This window comes from Zeugodacus cucurbitae, chromosome 2 (genome assembly GCF_028554725.1).
Source record: "Zeugodacus cucurbitae isolate PBARC_wt_2022May chromosome 2, idZeuCucr1.2, whole genome shotgun sequence".
Taxonomy (NCBI): domain Eukaryota; kingdom Metazoa; phylum Arthropoda; class Insecta; order Diptera; family Tephritidae; genus Zeugodacus; species Zeugodacus cucurbitae.
In genome coordinates this window covers 74,250,757-74,263,670 of record NC_071667.1, presented here as the reverse complement: position 1 = coordinate 74,263,670, position 12,914 = coordinate 74,250,757, and the positions used below count along the sequence as shown (strand labels likewise).

Below are 12,914 nucleotides of genomic sequence, written 5' to 3'. Positions count from 1 at the left end.
TCATCGATGTACTGCAAATGTGTTCTCACTTTATTTTCCGATTGGAATGATCATAATAAAATCTGGAATGTCATATATCGATTTTTGTCTTTCATTGCTTCCAATGGATAACCCACATTTCGTAATTCGGTTTTTCCCGGCCATGTACACATACACAGAAAAATATTCCAAGGATTCGTTTTTGACGTGTCGAATCAATTGAAAAAATAAGAGAGTTTTTTTATCCAACTGTATCGAAATCTACTCAACAGAATCTAAACTATTGTAAAACCGTATTTTTAGTAACAACTTTAATAGTGAATATTTTTTCGTTCTTGTCAACGAATTTTCAGCAAATTAGAGATAAACACATAAATGACCTTTTATTCACGGCACATTGTCTCTAAAGCCTATCTGCAGTTATTTACATGTCAATTTATTTGCGCGCACCTGTCAACTGCCCACGCATTTGCATATTTGCGTAAAAATGCGCTGAAAATAAAAACAAAAAAACAAATCAAAAACTGCCGTACCTAACGGTGCAATGTGTCCGGAACCGCGCACATGTTGTCACCTTTTCATTTTCATTACGGCGTTTTTTCGCGCATTCACGATATTTTCCAATTAAGCCAACCTGCACCTGCAGAAAAAATGCGCAAAATCAACAAATAAATAAACTCAAATTAGGTAAAAATGGGCAGCTATTGACGGTCCGCACATAAAAGCATAAGTGTGAGTGTGCATAGTTGGGCTACCGATTGCCAGCGGCTGATAAAGTCTCGGCGTGTGCAGTTTCACGTACAATCATATCGCACATATTTTCGAATTCGAATAGTGCTGCGCATTTTTGGCTACAAGTCTCGAGACTACCTGTCGCGATGGTGCGCACGCGTGCAACTTGGGCGCCCGCTGATGCCGATGTTGATTAGATAAACAACACTCCAACAAATACGCTTAGAAAAAACCAGCAACAACAAGTCGCACTGAGCCATTCACAAATTACACAACTCTCATATGAGGGGTGTACTCGTACTGCTTCTGCTTTTATCTTTTACATAAGTGTATTTGTATTGCTGCAGTTTGTTTGATTTCAGCGATGTTTTTTTGTCTTTGGCAGCACTATTATTTTTTAATGGCGCACGCTGCAATTCATTTGTGTCAACAAATTTTGTCGCATTCACGCCACTTGCCGATGAAATGAAGGCACGCATGAATGAATTTGTTGTTGTCATGTTGCAAGTATCGGTTGCACATTATTTAGCACAAACACACACTTATACATATACATACATATGTGTTGTGTTTGAAGAGGTGACATTTGTGGCTTTCGCTTTCAATTTCGATATGGCTGTGGTTTCGTTGCGAGTGAATGCATTTGACCACTGAGATTTTATGCATTTGTTTCGTTTTGCATTAAAATTATATTTGATCATGCTAAAACCCACTAATGCCACATAGTATGATTTCAGACCTAAAATCTTCGTATAGTATACATAGGTCCTTGATGGAGAATTTGAAATCGTTAATGTTTACTTCATTATTGAATTCTTTTAAAAAAAGGTTCTATAGCGTAAGATGTTCCCTTTCCAAGCCTAAGCCATTGAAGTAACATCCGAAAGTAGTTGAAGTTGGACGGAAAAAATTAGTCATCATCAGCCGTTAGTCATTACGCAATGAAAAGAGACTGAGGAGTTTAGGATATTAAAGGGGATAAAAAAGTAGCTTTAGCTCGCTGAAAACTCTCGAAAATAGTCAAGCTAAAAATAAAATTGATGCTGTCTGTGGGACTCCAGTCCAAGAATAATATCAACCAGCATTATTATCGAAATATATATTATATTAGTATTACTATCGAGTACTTTGAATCCACTCTCTTATAGTAAAACATACATTCCAGCACTTTCCGGGTTCAGATTTGAAATTTAGTGAAATATTTGGTTTTCCAAAGCTATCTAGAAATATTTGAACGATTCTTCTGCTTGTAGAATTAGAAAGCCTAGTAGACATATGTATACTTAATACACGTCACCACCGGAGTTATAAAACCTAAAAATAAAACATCAACAGCTTATTGCAAGCACTCCGCGGTATAATTTGTGACATAAGCGGTAACTGGTTCCTGCTGCGCGGTTTGTAGGCGAATCGATCAGTAAATTGTAAATTACATGATTAATCAAGATTCACAATCGGAAAGCAATGCAAAAATAGCCAAATAAGAAGTTTCAAACAAAAAAAGAACAATTGCGACTAGAAACAGCAGTGACTGTTGAAATGAGCCACCACACACAAGTGTATGTATGTACGTAAGTCCAGCCAATTAACATCATTTAATTGCATTTGATTGCAAGTTGCAGATAATCAAAAAAGAATACTGCTCAGTCCATGCTTGTTGACCGCACAATGCACCAACACCAAACACACAAACCACACATACATATATATACATTTGTACTTATGTAAGCATGGACAATGCTACAAAAGCGACTCAAACTCAGTCCACTCCACCGCTTACTATGAATTGATTATTTTTCACAATGTTGCAGCTCGTGGTTGGTGGCGCTGCGGTGCACCACCCATGGTTCGAAAGGTAATTTTTAAACTTTTCTATTTTTATGTTTTCAAATGTTTAGTTTGCGCTTTTTTTCGACGCACAAGCACCGGAAAATTTTCTTTTTTGTTTTGTTGTGCCCTTCTCACTCACAGTTGGCTGTCTAATTAATGCACAACATTTTGCCGTTTGGTTAAAATAAGGGCTTAACGATATTTACGAGCCGTGAAAGTCACTTCACCGAGGTACTTGTGGCAACTTGTAGCAGCAACAGCAACGGCGGGGATTTGTTCTAACTAGTTGCTTGTGTGGTTGTGTGTTGCAGCTCATTTGCTCATTTGTGTCGGCTTGAAACCATGTCAGCGTCACTTTACTTTGTTTGAGAAATCTGCAACTTGGTGCATTTGGATGCTTATATAATACTCTGTATGTCTATATATATATATTTATTTTTAATTTTTACTGCTTCAGAAGTGACTTTTCACCGCCAGGTCGCTCGCTTGACGGGACAGAAGATAACTACCGCTTTGATTAACATGTTGGACAACTTTATCTCGCTGATACGGAAGAACGCTCCATCTGCACCACTTCCAAGCTACCTATGTGTGTATGTGTTGTTGCATGCAAAGCTGTCTAAACGACAGTCCTGTCCGGTCCAAGGCAATGCAGTGCAATGACGGTGTCTAAATGAAATGAATAAATTCCTGTGATGTTATTGGGGCTGGCCGCTGCCTAAGTGGTTGTTGTTGATAAGATCATTCAGTGTGGCAAGCATAACTAATGCCGTAATTGAGACCGGCCAGCAAGCAGTGCGTGGGTGCGAATTTGGATTTTTGATTTTTAAATTACAAATACCAAGAATTCTTAACGGTATGCTGGGAGATATAGTTGTACTATTTTTATTAATATTTAGAGGTATGTATATATCAGAATAAGAACATTGAGCTAAGTTTCTTTAGTGGTTTTTGGTTTTGTATTTCATCGGATCGGATAGTTCCTTTTGATTTTTTTTCAAGCACGGCTAAAACTTTTAACATTTTTACTTAAGAAAGTGAAGGTGGGCCTATAGTACTTATCTTCACAACCTGATAGCGCCACTTTCGTAATGTATCACCGGGTAGCACACTCTTTGGTAGACGATCACTCAATGAGACGTGTTTTGAACAAATATTAAAGAAGGCGTATCCGAGATTCGAGAAATTAAAATAAAAATGAAGAATTCCGATGAGTCCGAAAAATGGATCCACTGGCATATATCAGAGGTCAAGAAACAGCGAATTTTCTTCTATGACTTGGGTCGTACTTACCTTATTTGTCTGTCTGCTACATCAACTAGAAAAAAGGTTTCCTCTTAGACTTTCTTTGAATTATAAAGACCCAATATCATAATGAAGTATCCACAATTAATAAAATAACAACAAAACGTATTTTAAAATAATTCAGCCTTTATTCAATATTCAAAGGTTATATCGATAGATTATAGTAAATTAAAAAGAACTCGACATGAATATATAGTATGTATGTAATAAAAGTATAAGTATTGTATGGGGTTCTCAAAAAATACTTGGAATGTGTTGTCTGAGCCATTCGAAAAAAATTTCGTATAGTTTTCTTTAAGCGTGCATCTGAGGCATTTCATTTTGTTCTTCTCATCATAATTAGCAGTACCGCTCGATGAACCGTACAGACCGAAACCAACAATGAAGATTCTGAAAATATATTTTTCAATTTTAATTAAACTCACTTACCCGCCAACTGCTCTATATCAGGCCCTTTAATTTCTTAATTATGCTCGGACAATTACCGCCGGTCGTAGGACTCGATGAACTCGATGGCAGCGTCCGAATATTTACGGATGACTTTTGGATATATGCACCTTCTCGAAATCCAGTGCTTTAGCGACAGTCACCTGCGAATTTAAATATATAGATTTGCTTTTATTATTTTTTCATAAATAGAGAGATAAATCTTGTGGTGATATGTGTATTAGAGGCTGGTGAATCTACTAATCTTTATGTTTGAGGTGTATTGCATAGTGCATATCATATATTTACTTTGAGCTTAATAAAAAATTCTCGTATATATACAAATTTTGGCTTGCAATTTGATGTATTGCATCGATTACTGACAATGAATGACAGAAATATACGAGTAAACATTGGTTCAGACAGCATAGCCCGCAACAACAATGCTCATATTGTCTATCAGAGTTGTAGATAAATGATTGACGCCTCCAACACAAAATGACGCTGCAAAGGTATGTGCATACCTTATGTATACAATTTTTTTATTTACATTTTTTTATCTTTTATATATGTTGTTGTTGTTATTAGTGTTTCTTTCTGCATTTTGCGATGTGTTCGAATATTCATCGATACAAATGTGACAAGATTTATTGCCTGCATTTACATGGCATATTCCAGCACAGTGCTGCATTTGATGCTTATCTCAAATGGGTTTGGTTTTTACTTTGAAATAATTTGAACTTAATATGCTTTAATTGATTGAAAATATTCTTATTTCATTGCAAATTTATGCATTTGATTTGATTTTGGAATGTCCATATTGTTTTTGACACAATATGTATTTGTATTTAATAGAATAAAGTTGATTGAGGGGTTGATTCGACATCATAATCGGCCGATTTACAATCGTTGCAAGCCAGTGAAAACAATATGAAAAATGTTTAAACTAGGTTTCGAAATGCTGCCCCATGCAAAATACTAGGTCTTCAGCACCATTTGTCTGTTCTCAGACCTCAAGAGATTGACTACTCGAAAGAAAGGTATAATTGACAAAACTGTGATCATTTGGAACCAAGAGAAGTATCGTATCATAAAAATGAGATCGAGAATTTGCTTTACTCGGTGTATCGGCCTCGATTGAATGATAAAATCGATTTATTTCCTTAGAACGATTCTAATCATTCCGTTTGCTTGATATACCCAATTACATTCTTTGATCCATATATATCGCTTCATGTGTCATCCTTACCTAACTAATGTTAATAATGTATGAGTCTATTACAAATTCTTCTTAAGAAGGTCACAAAAATGTCAACAGGAATCTTCAATGCATTATTGTCTTATGAGAGGTTATGTTATACATACAAACTATATGAGTATATATTAAATTAAAAATTCATAGCACGCATATAAAGAAACACATCTCAACAAGTTTATGCTTCCTTAAAAAGCAACTAGAATAACATATGTATGTACTATGTATATTGATTTGCACATCCGATTTGTATAATTTCCCATCACTACTCACCTGCCCTTGATGTGGAAAGGAAATTGCAAATGTAACATAACTATCGGCAATTGTCATTGTCTCATCTTCCGTTGTGTTTGTATTGCCTTCCATAATAAAATACTCGACGAGTCCATTAACACCGGCATCCTTGTACAGCGCTTGAATGTGGCGGAAGATCGTTGTACCAACGGGAGTGCTCTGTAAATAAACAAACAAACGACAACAAAAAAAGTTAATGAAAGGGATTAAAAGAAAAATAATTGAAAAAAATTAGAAAAAATGTAATAAAAACAAATATGTGTGTGTTGCTGTTGTTGTAAGGGAAAAATTGCATTGGGACTTAAGAAAATCACAACGAGATGCTGACAGAAAAATGTCTAAAATGGTAAAGTGATTGTTGTACACATGCACCAGCGGCACCAGCACCATTAAACAACAACAAGAACAGCAAGAATAACACCAGAAGACAACATTACTATGCATTGCAGGTGGTGCAGCTGTAGGAAAATTAAATGTTGCCATTGCAGCAATTAACATAAATTAACTCGGGGCTTGAATGGCTAGTGAAATGTGCGTCATGGCTGACCATATTTGTAAATGAGAGCAGCGCAGCGCAGAATAGAAGTAAACGAAGGTGGCCCTCAAACGATTTGCGGAGTGCGAACGACGCGAAGGGCCATAAGTACTTAAGTGTTGAGTATAAATATTGAGCTTTTGCTTTGCGAAGTGCCAAAGTGCTGGCACATGGTTGGACTTAAGAACTTTAAGCGCATAAGTTATGCTAAAGTTAGTGCGCCGCAGAGTTCAGCACGCTGGCAATAAAGTCAACGAGTGTATGGTGTTTGAGGAAGCTGTAAATATGTATACATATGTATGTCTCATGCTTTTAAAGAAACTAACGTATTCTATTATAAGTACGAGGACGGCCTGAGGTTTATAGAGATTAGAAAAATTTCTGATTTTCCTTCTCTACAACCTTTTTAGTAAATGTCTCGCCTAAATATGTATCTACACTGTTCGAGCAGAGAAACGAACCTACAAAAACTTTGAAATCAATTAGGACAGAACTGGAAATAAGTTGAAAATTCCAAACAAGACTCAACGAAAAGAGCTATTTACTAGAATATTCCTCAAATAAAGTAAAAACTGATTTCTGCAGATAGATTGAGACTCAGATAAACATTTTTATTACAAAAGATGTTTGGAAAATATTTTTTAATAAGAAGAGGAAAAAATATTCCTATAGACTTATCGAACCACCCTCGTATTGCACCTCTCACATCCAAGTTGATGGAGCCAATGTCGAAGTATACTCATCTCTTCACCAGTGTACACCTAGGTGTTGGACCACAATACTCGACGCACATTGAACAGCAAATCAAGTCATAGCCTTAAACCCTTTCGGCAGAATGCCGGCAAATGCCAATACGCGTTGGACTAAGCTTTATTTGGCTGAACGCTGCACTTTAGTTGGAAGACTACTTAGCTGCTAAGAGCACAAAGAAAAAGGTAAACGCCCGAGAAAAAAAATATTTAATATTCCTTCCAACCAAACGCACCGACTTAAGCCCTTGAAAGGGGCTTACTACTTAGTGTTAGAAGTCTTCTCAGAATATTTGTGTAGGCAGTAAAGTCAAGTGTTTGCTTTTATTTTCACATTTTTTAAATAAAAATACATAAATATGTATGTGTGTATGTATTAATGCAGTCTTCTAATGCCACTGTCACATAAACTGCGTACTTTAACCCATTTCTAGCCGCAGGCATTAAAAATAAAGTAAATGTCTTTAAGAAAGGCAAAAGTAAAGAGAAAACCATTCGTCCAACTAAGCAACAACACCAACAACGCCAACACAGACAAACATGTCGCTTCTGGTATTAGCAGCGACAGGATTTTAATTGGCTTCGAATCGTGGCACAATTTCCGAGAACCACATAGAAATATTGGAAAAAAGCAACAAATTTTCAAATAAAAAATAATAAATAAAATAAAAAAAAAACATAACATCATCTCTGGGGATGTTTTGCAGTTTGAGTTTGCCTGCTCAACGCACGCACATAAGCTCACACTCACGCGCTTTCACTTGCAACCAGCATCCGCTTTGCGCTGACATCGAGTATGGTAGGGCAACAACACAACTTCGCTTTGGTGTTTTGTCACTGTGCCATTTTGTTGTTCTTGCTGTATGTCGACAATGTGCGTATTGTTGCTGAGTTGTTGCTGCTTTAGACGTCGTCTTGGTGGCGCACCACAATAAAATAGCAGCAATAGTGGCAACAGTAACATCAGTGGCAACAACAGCGTCAGCAGCAGCAACAACAACAGCGACAGACAATTTCACCGCGACCACATTTGGTGCGTGTTGTTTATTTATGTATTTATTAATTGGAATCTTGTATACCAATATATATATCATATATACACCTATTTTTTTTGTTTTATATATGCGCAAATATTTGACGTTTTTGTCTTCATGTTTGCTCCCATTTTGAGTTGTTTGCTATTTGCCTCTGCCTCTGTCTCTCTGCATATATATTGGTGGCGGTTTACTTTTTATTACACTATGGCTATTAGTGACTTATTTAACACACTAGTAGCGGAACAAGTTTTGCTTTGATTCACTATTTGCAGTCATCAGCCTCGCTATCACTCACTCGTACAGTTATCTTGCACTATATTTGTAGACTTAATAGTGGGTTTTTAGAAACTCTTAATTGTCATAAGTAGCCGCATTAGTAGATTAGTGCCTATTACTGAGTTCTTTTTTATGGAATGTGGCAAAAAATTCGGTGAATTTGTCATGTGAAGTTAACTAATTAGGTTAGTTAGTTTTATGGAGTGATGTGGTGTTAGAAGAAGTGCTTGTGGGCTTTACGTGGGGCGCAGAATACTAGGTTGAGTACTAAAGAAGATAAAATATGAATTTCCATCTTATTAAATTGTTTTAATCGTCATTAGAGGCATATAAAGATATACAGTTATACAATTAAAAACATATGAAAGATTTGTTAGAAAATTTCTCTCTTTGTTCTCTAAAATCAAAATACAAATTTTTAATATCAAAATTATAATATTTCTCGCTTCTTGAACATTTTTTCTAAGTTTTACATTTGCTTCATATGCCCGCTAATTTGCATTTTTATTCAAAGTGTTATGTATGGGATGCCACACTTCACACATGACTGCACGTGCTGCCTCAATGTTGTCGTGATAATCAAATCAGCAACTAGCATACACACACTTAAAAGTGAGAATATATTAAGATATTTTCCATATTTATGTAAATGCATTTGCAATGTTTACGGAAATCAAAGCTTTTGTGTTGGCAAGTTTGTTGCTTAAGTCTTTTGTGCATGCAGCTGAAGCTTTTTTGTTATTGTTTATAACGGGTGATTTTTTTGAGGTTAGGATTTTCATGCATTAGTATTTGACAGATCACGTGGGATTTCAGACATGGTGTCAAAGAGAAAGATGCTCAGTATGCTTTGACATTTCATCATGAATAGACTTACTAACGAGCAACGCTTGCAAATCATTGAATTTTATTACCAAAATCAGTGTTCGGTTCGAAATGTGTTTCGCGCTTTACGTCCGATTTATGGTCTACATAATCGACCAAGTGAGCAAACAATTAATGCGATTGTGACCAAGTTTCGCACTCAGTTTACTTTATTGGACATTAAACCAACCACACGAATGCGTACAGTGCGTACAGAAGAGAATATTGCGTCTGTTTCTGAGAGTGTGGCTGAAGACCGTGAAATGTCGATTCGTCGCCGTTCGCAGCAATTGGGTTTGTGTTATTCGACCACATGGAAGATTTTACGCAAAGATCTTGGTGTAAAACCGTATAAAATACAGCTCGTGCAAGAACTGAAGCCGAACGATCTGCCACAACGTCGAATTTTCAGTGAATGGGCCCTAGAAAAGTTGGCAGAAAATCCGCTTTTTTATCGACAAATTTTGTTCAGCGATGAGGCTCATTTCTGGTTGAATGGCTACGTAAATAAGCAAAATTGCCGCATTTGGGGTGAAGAGCAACCAGAAGCCGTTCAAGAACTGCCCATGCATCCCGAAAAATGCACTGTTTGGTGTGGTTTGTACGCTGGTGGAATCATTGGACCGTATTTTTTCAAAGATGCTGTTGGACGCAACGTTACGGTGAATGGCGATCGCTATCGTTCGATGCTAACAAACTTTTTGTTGCCAAAAATGGAAGAACTGAACTTGGTTGACATGTGGTTTCAACAAGATGGCGCTACATGCCACACAGCTCGCGATTCTATGGCCATTTTGAGGGAAAACTTCGGAGAACAATTCATCTCAAGAAATGGACCCGTAAGTTGGCCACCAAGATCATGCGATTTAACGCCTTTAGACTATTTTTTGTGGGGCTACGTCAAGTCTAAAGTCTACAGAAATAAGCCAGCAACTATTCCAGCTTTGGAAGACAACATTTCCGAAGAAATTCGGGCTATTCCGGCCGAAATGCTCGAAAAAGTTGCCCAAAATTGGACTTTCCGAATGGACCACCTAAGACGCAGCCGCGGTCAACATTTAAATGAAATTATCTTCAAAAAGTAAATGTCATGAACCAATCTAACGTTTCAAATAAAGAACCGATGAGATTTTATGCGTTTTTTTTTTAAAAAAAGTTATCAAGCTCTTAAAAAATCACCCTTTACTTCTACATACATGTGCATATTTATCTACATATTTACAAAAATCTAAAAAAATTCTTGCATAAATTACATAAAACCAGTAGACATATGCTAAATATGAAAATATAAAAACAAACAACTCATTTAAAAAAAATTTAAATATTTGCAAAATAACCGGAGTTTCCACTCATGCCACATGCTCCAAAATGTTTAGTATAACCGGTGGCAACTTGTTTTTATCTTAATAGTTCGTGCCACCGGATTAATCACAAAATATTTGGCATCAATTGTGATTTATATGAAATATATATGTACAGGTTTTAAAAAGAAGTGTAAATAGACTGTGAAAGCAAAAAAAAAAAAAAAAAAAAATCCAAAAAAATATATCTATACATATATAATATATAAAAATCAAATCAAATTCTTTGAACCAGAGTTTGCTACACCAAGTATTTTTGTTGTTGCCCGTATATTTTTGCATTGTAAGTATAAGTTACTACAAGTAAGCGTGCATAAGTTAGACTTTATTTTATACAACATTTTGTGGCAAAAAATATATAAATGTACGTATGTACAACACCAAAAAGGTGAATTGTCGGCAGTGCAACAGGTTGTAGCAATGTGGCTGAGGTAAAAAAAAAAATATTTAAAAAAATCAAAAAAAAAATTGATTTATTAAAAAATAAAAAATGTGCTTTAAGCTCACACGCATACATTTGCAGTGACGAGCCATCATGATTGGTGCTGTGCTTGAAATTCTCTCAAAAACTCATAGTAATATCAGTAAATTATTCATTTGTAAGATGTTCATGGTAGAAATTTTTAGAAAATAATGGGTAAAATTACAGATGAAATAAAAACTTAATAAAAAATATAAACATTTTTGTTCAAAAATTGCATGCTATAAAATTTTGAGTGCGATAAACTCAAAAAACATAAATTTTACAATCTTAATTAATTTATTATTTTTGTAACACTATTACAACTTCATAAAAATGTATGAGAAAAGTACAGCGTTTGGAAATAAAAAATTATAAATTTTTATAATTGACATTTTGATGCTACTAAACAGTTTCTCAACCTATGCTAAAATTTTCCCAAACAAAATATTAAGAGCCCATAATAGTTGTTTTCAGAGCTCAGAAATTTGATTTAATTTTTTTTTTAAACATTAAAGATATAAAAATTGGATGCAATGCAATAATAATTACAGTATTGTTCCGAAAATGTCTAAAAATGCAAGCAGCTGCTGTTTACAGTTGTAATACTAAAGACTTAAGGCACGAACTTCTGCACACAAACAGCTGGATAGTCTCTTACAAGCATTAGCGCATTCATTAAGAATTAAGTGTGTAATAATCATAAAGCAATTGATAATTGAATATCTGCAAATCCATTAAAAATTCTATTTAAACTTAGATTATTTCTTCCAAAGCTCCCAAATTCCAAAGTAAATGTACAAATATAAAGACCAAAAGCCTTCTCAAGCAGACAAAAAATGTTTAATTAGTTTTATTTTTGAAAGAAAAAACGAACATGTGGTACACACTTGCTCAGTTTGTTGTTTTTGTTTAGTCTGGCATTTCAGTTTTTAATTAATACTAACTGCCGCCAGTCGGTAGTTAACAACACCTCATAAAATGATTAAAATAAGCACCGCTTACAAGATTGCTAATTTGCATTTTTACATGCCACTTTGAACAAAATCCAACAACGACTATGCAGAGAATGAAAGAAATAAGGCGAGTATTGCAAAAACAACGTACAATATGGGAAACTAATAATTTTAAACGCATGCAGAGCGCGTGAACTGCAGCCCGTAAGTGAAACCCATACTCGAGAAGTTATAATTGAACACTCAAAATACAGTTACTTGCCGCAAAATGAGTTTTACTGTAAATAATATTTACACTAAGTAGTGTACAGCAACAGGTATTGTACTAAATGAAAGTGAACTTATTTTTTTTACTCTTCTGGTTCACATTGAACACTTTATTAGAGCATTTTAGTTGAATAGTTTGCTTTGACTAAGTTAAAGTGGCCAAAACACATAAAAAACGGAATAATATTGAGTGAAAATCATAAACTGGGTAACTGTTGTGTGAATTGTTTACAAAGGAAATGACTAAGTAGTCGAGCGCTCGAGTGGAGGCTAAAAACCAGAGTAATATGTATTATTATAAGAAATAAGAGAACTAAAAGTCGCTATTGTATTATGTGTGAATATATTTATTTTAGAAATACATATATGTATGAAGACAATCACTCATGTACTTAAATGGGCCTGCTTAGACGAGTGCGAACCACTTTTCGTGCGCTGCATGACATGTACAAATCAAAGCTGGTGTGAGTGTGTAGTCACGTGCATACAACTGTTTGAAAAAAAAAAAATGAAAATTCTTCTATAGACACCGTTGCGCATTTCAAGGTTAAAATTGAAAGTGTCTTAGACAGCTACAAGTTTTTCGAT

At 35.2% G+C, this 12,914-nt stretch overlaps 1 protein-coding gene across 7 annotated transcripts in view; it reads right to left on the bottom strand.

The window, feature by feature from the left end:
- The window catches only part of LOC105216122 (cadherin-99C), a 475,067-nt gene that overhangs the window by 214,162 nt on the left and 247,991 nt on the right, over nt 1-12,914 (bottom strand). The window lies entirely within an intron of this gene.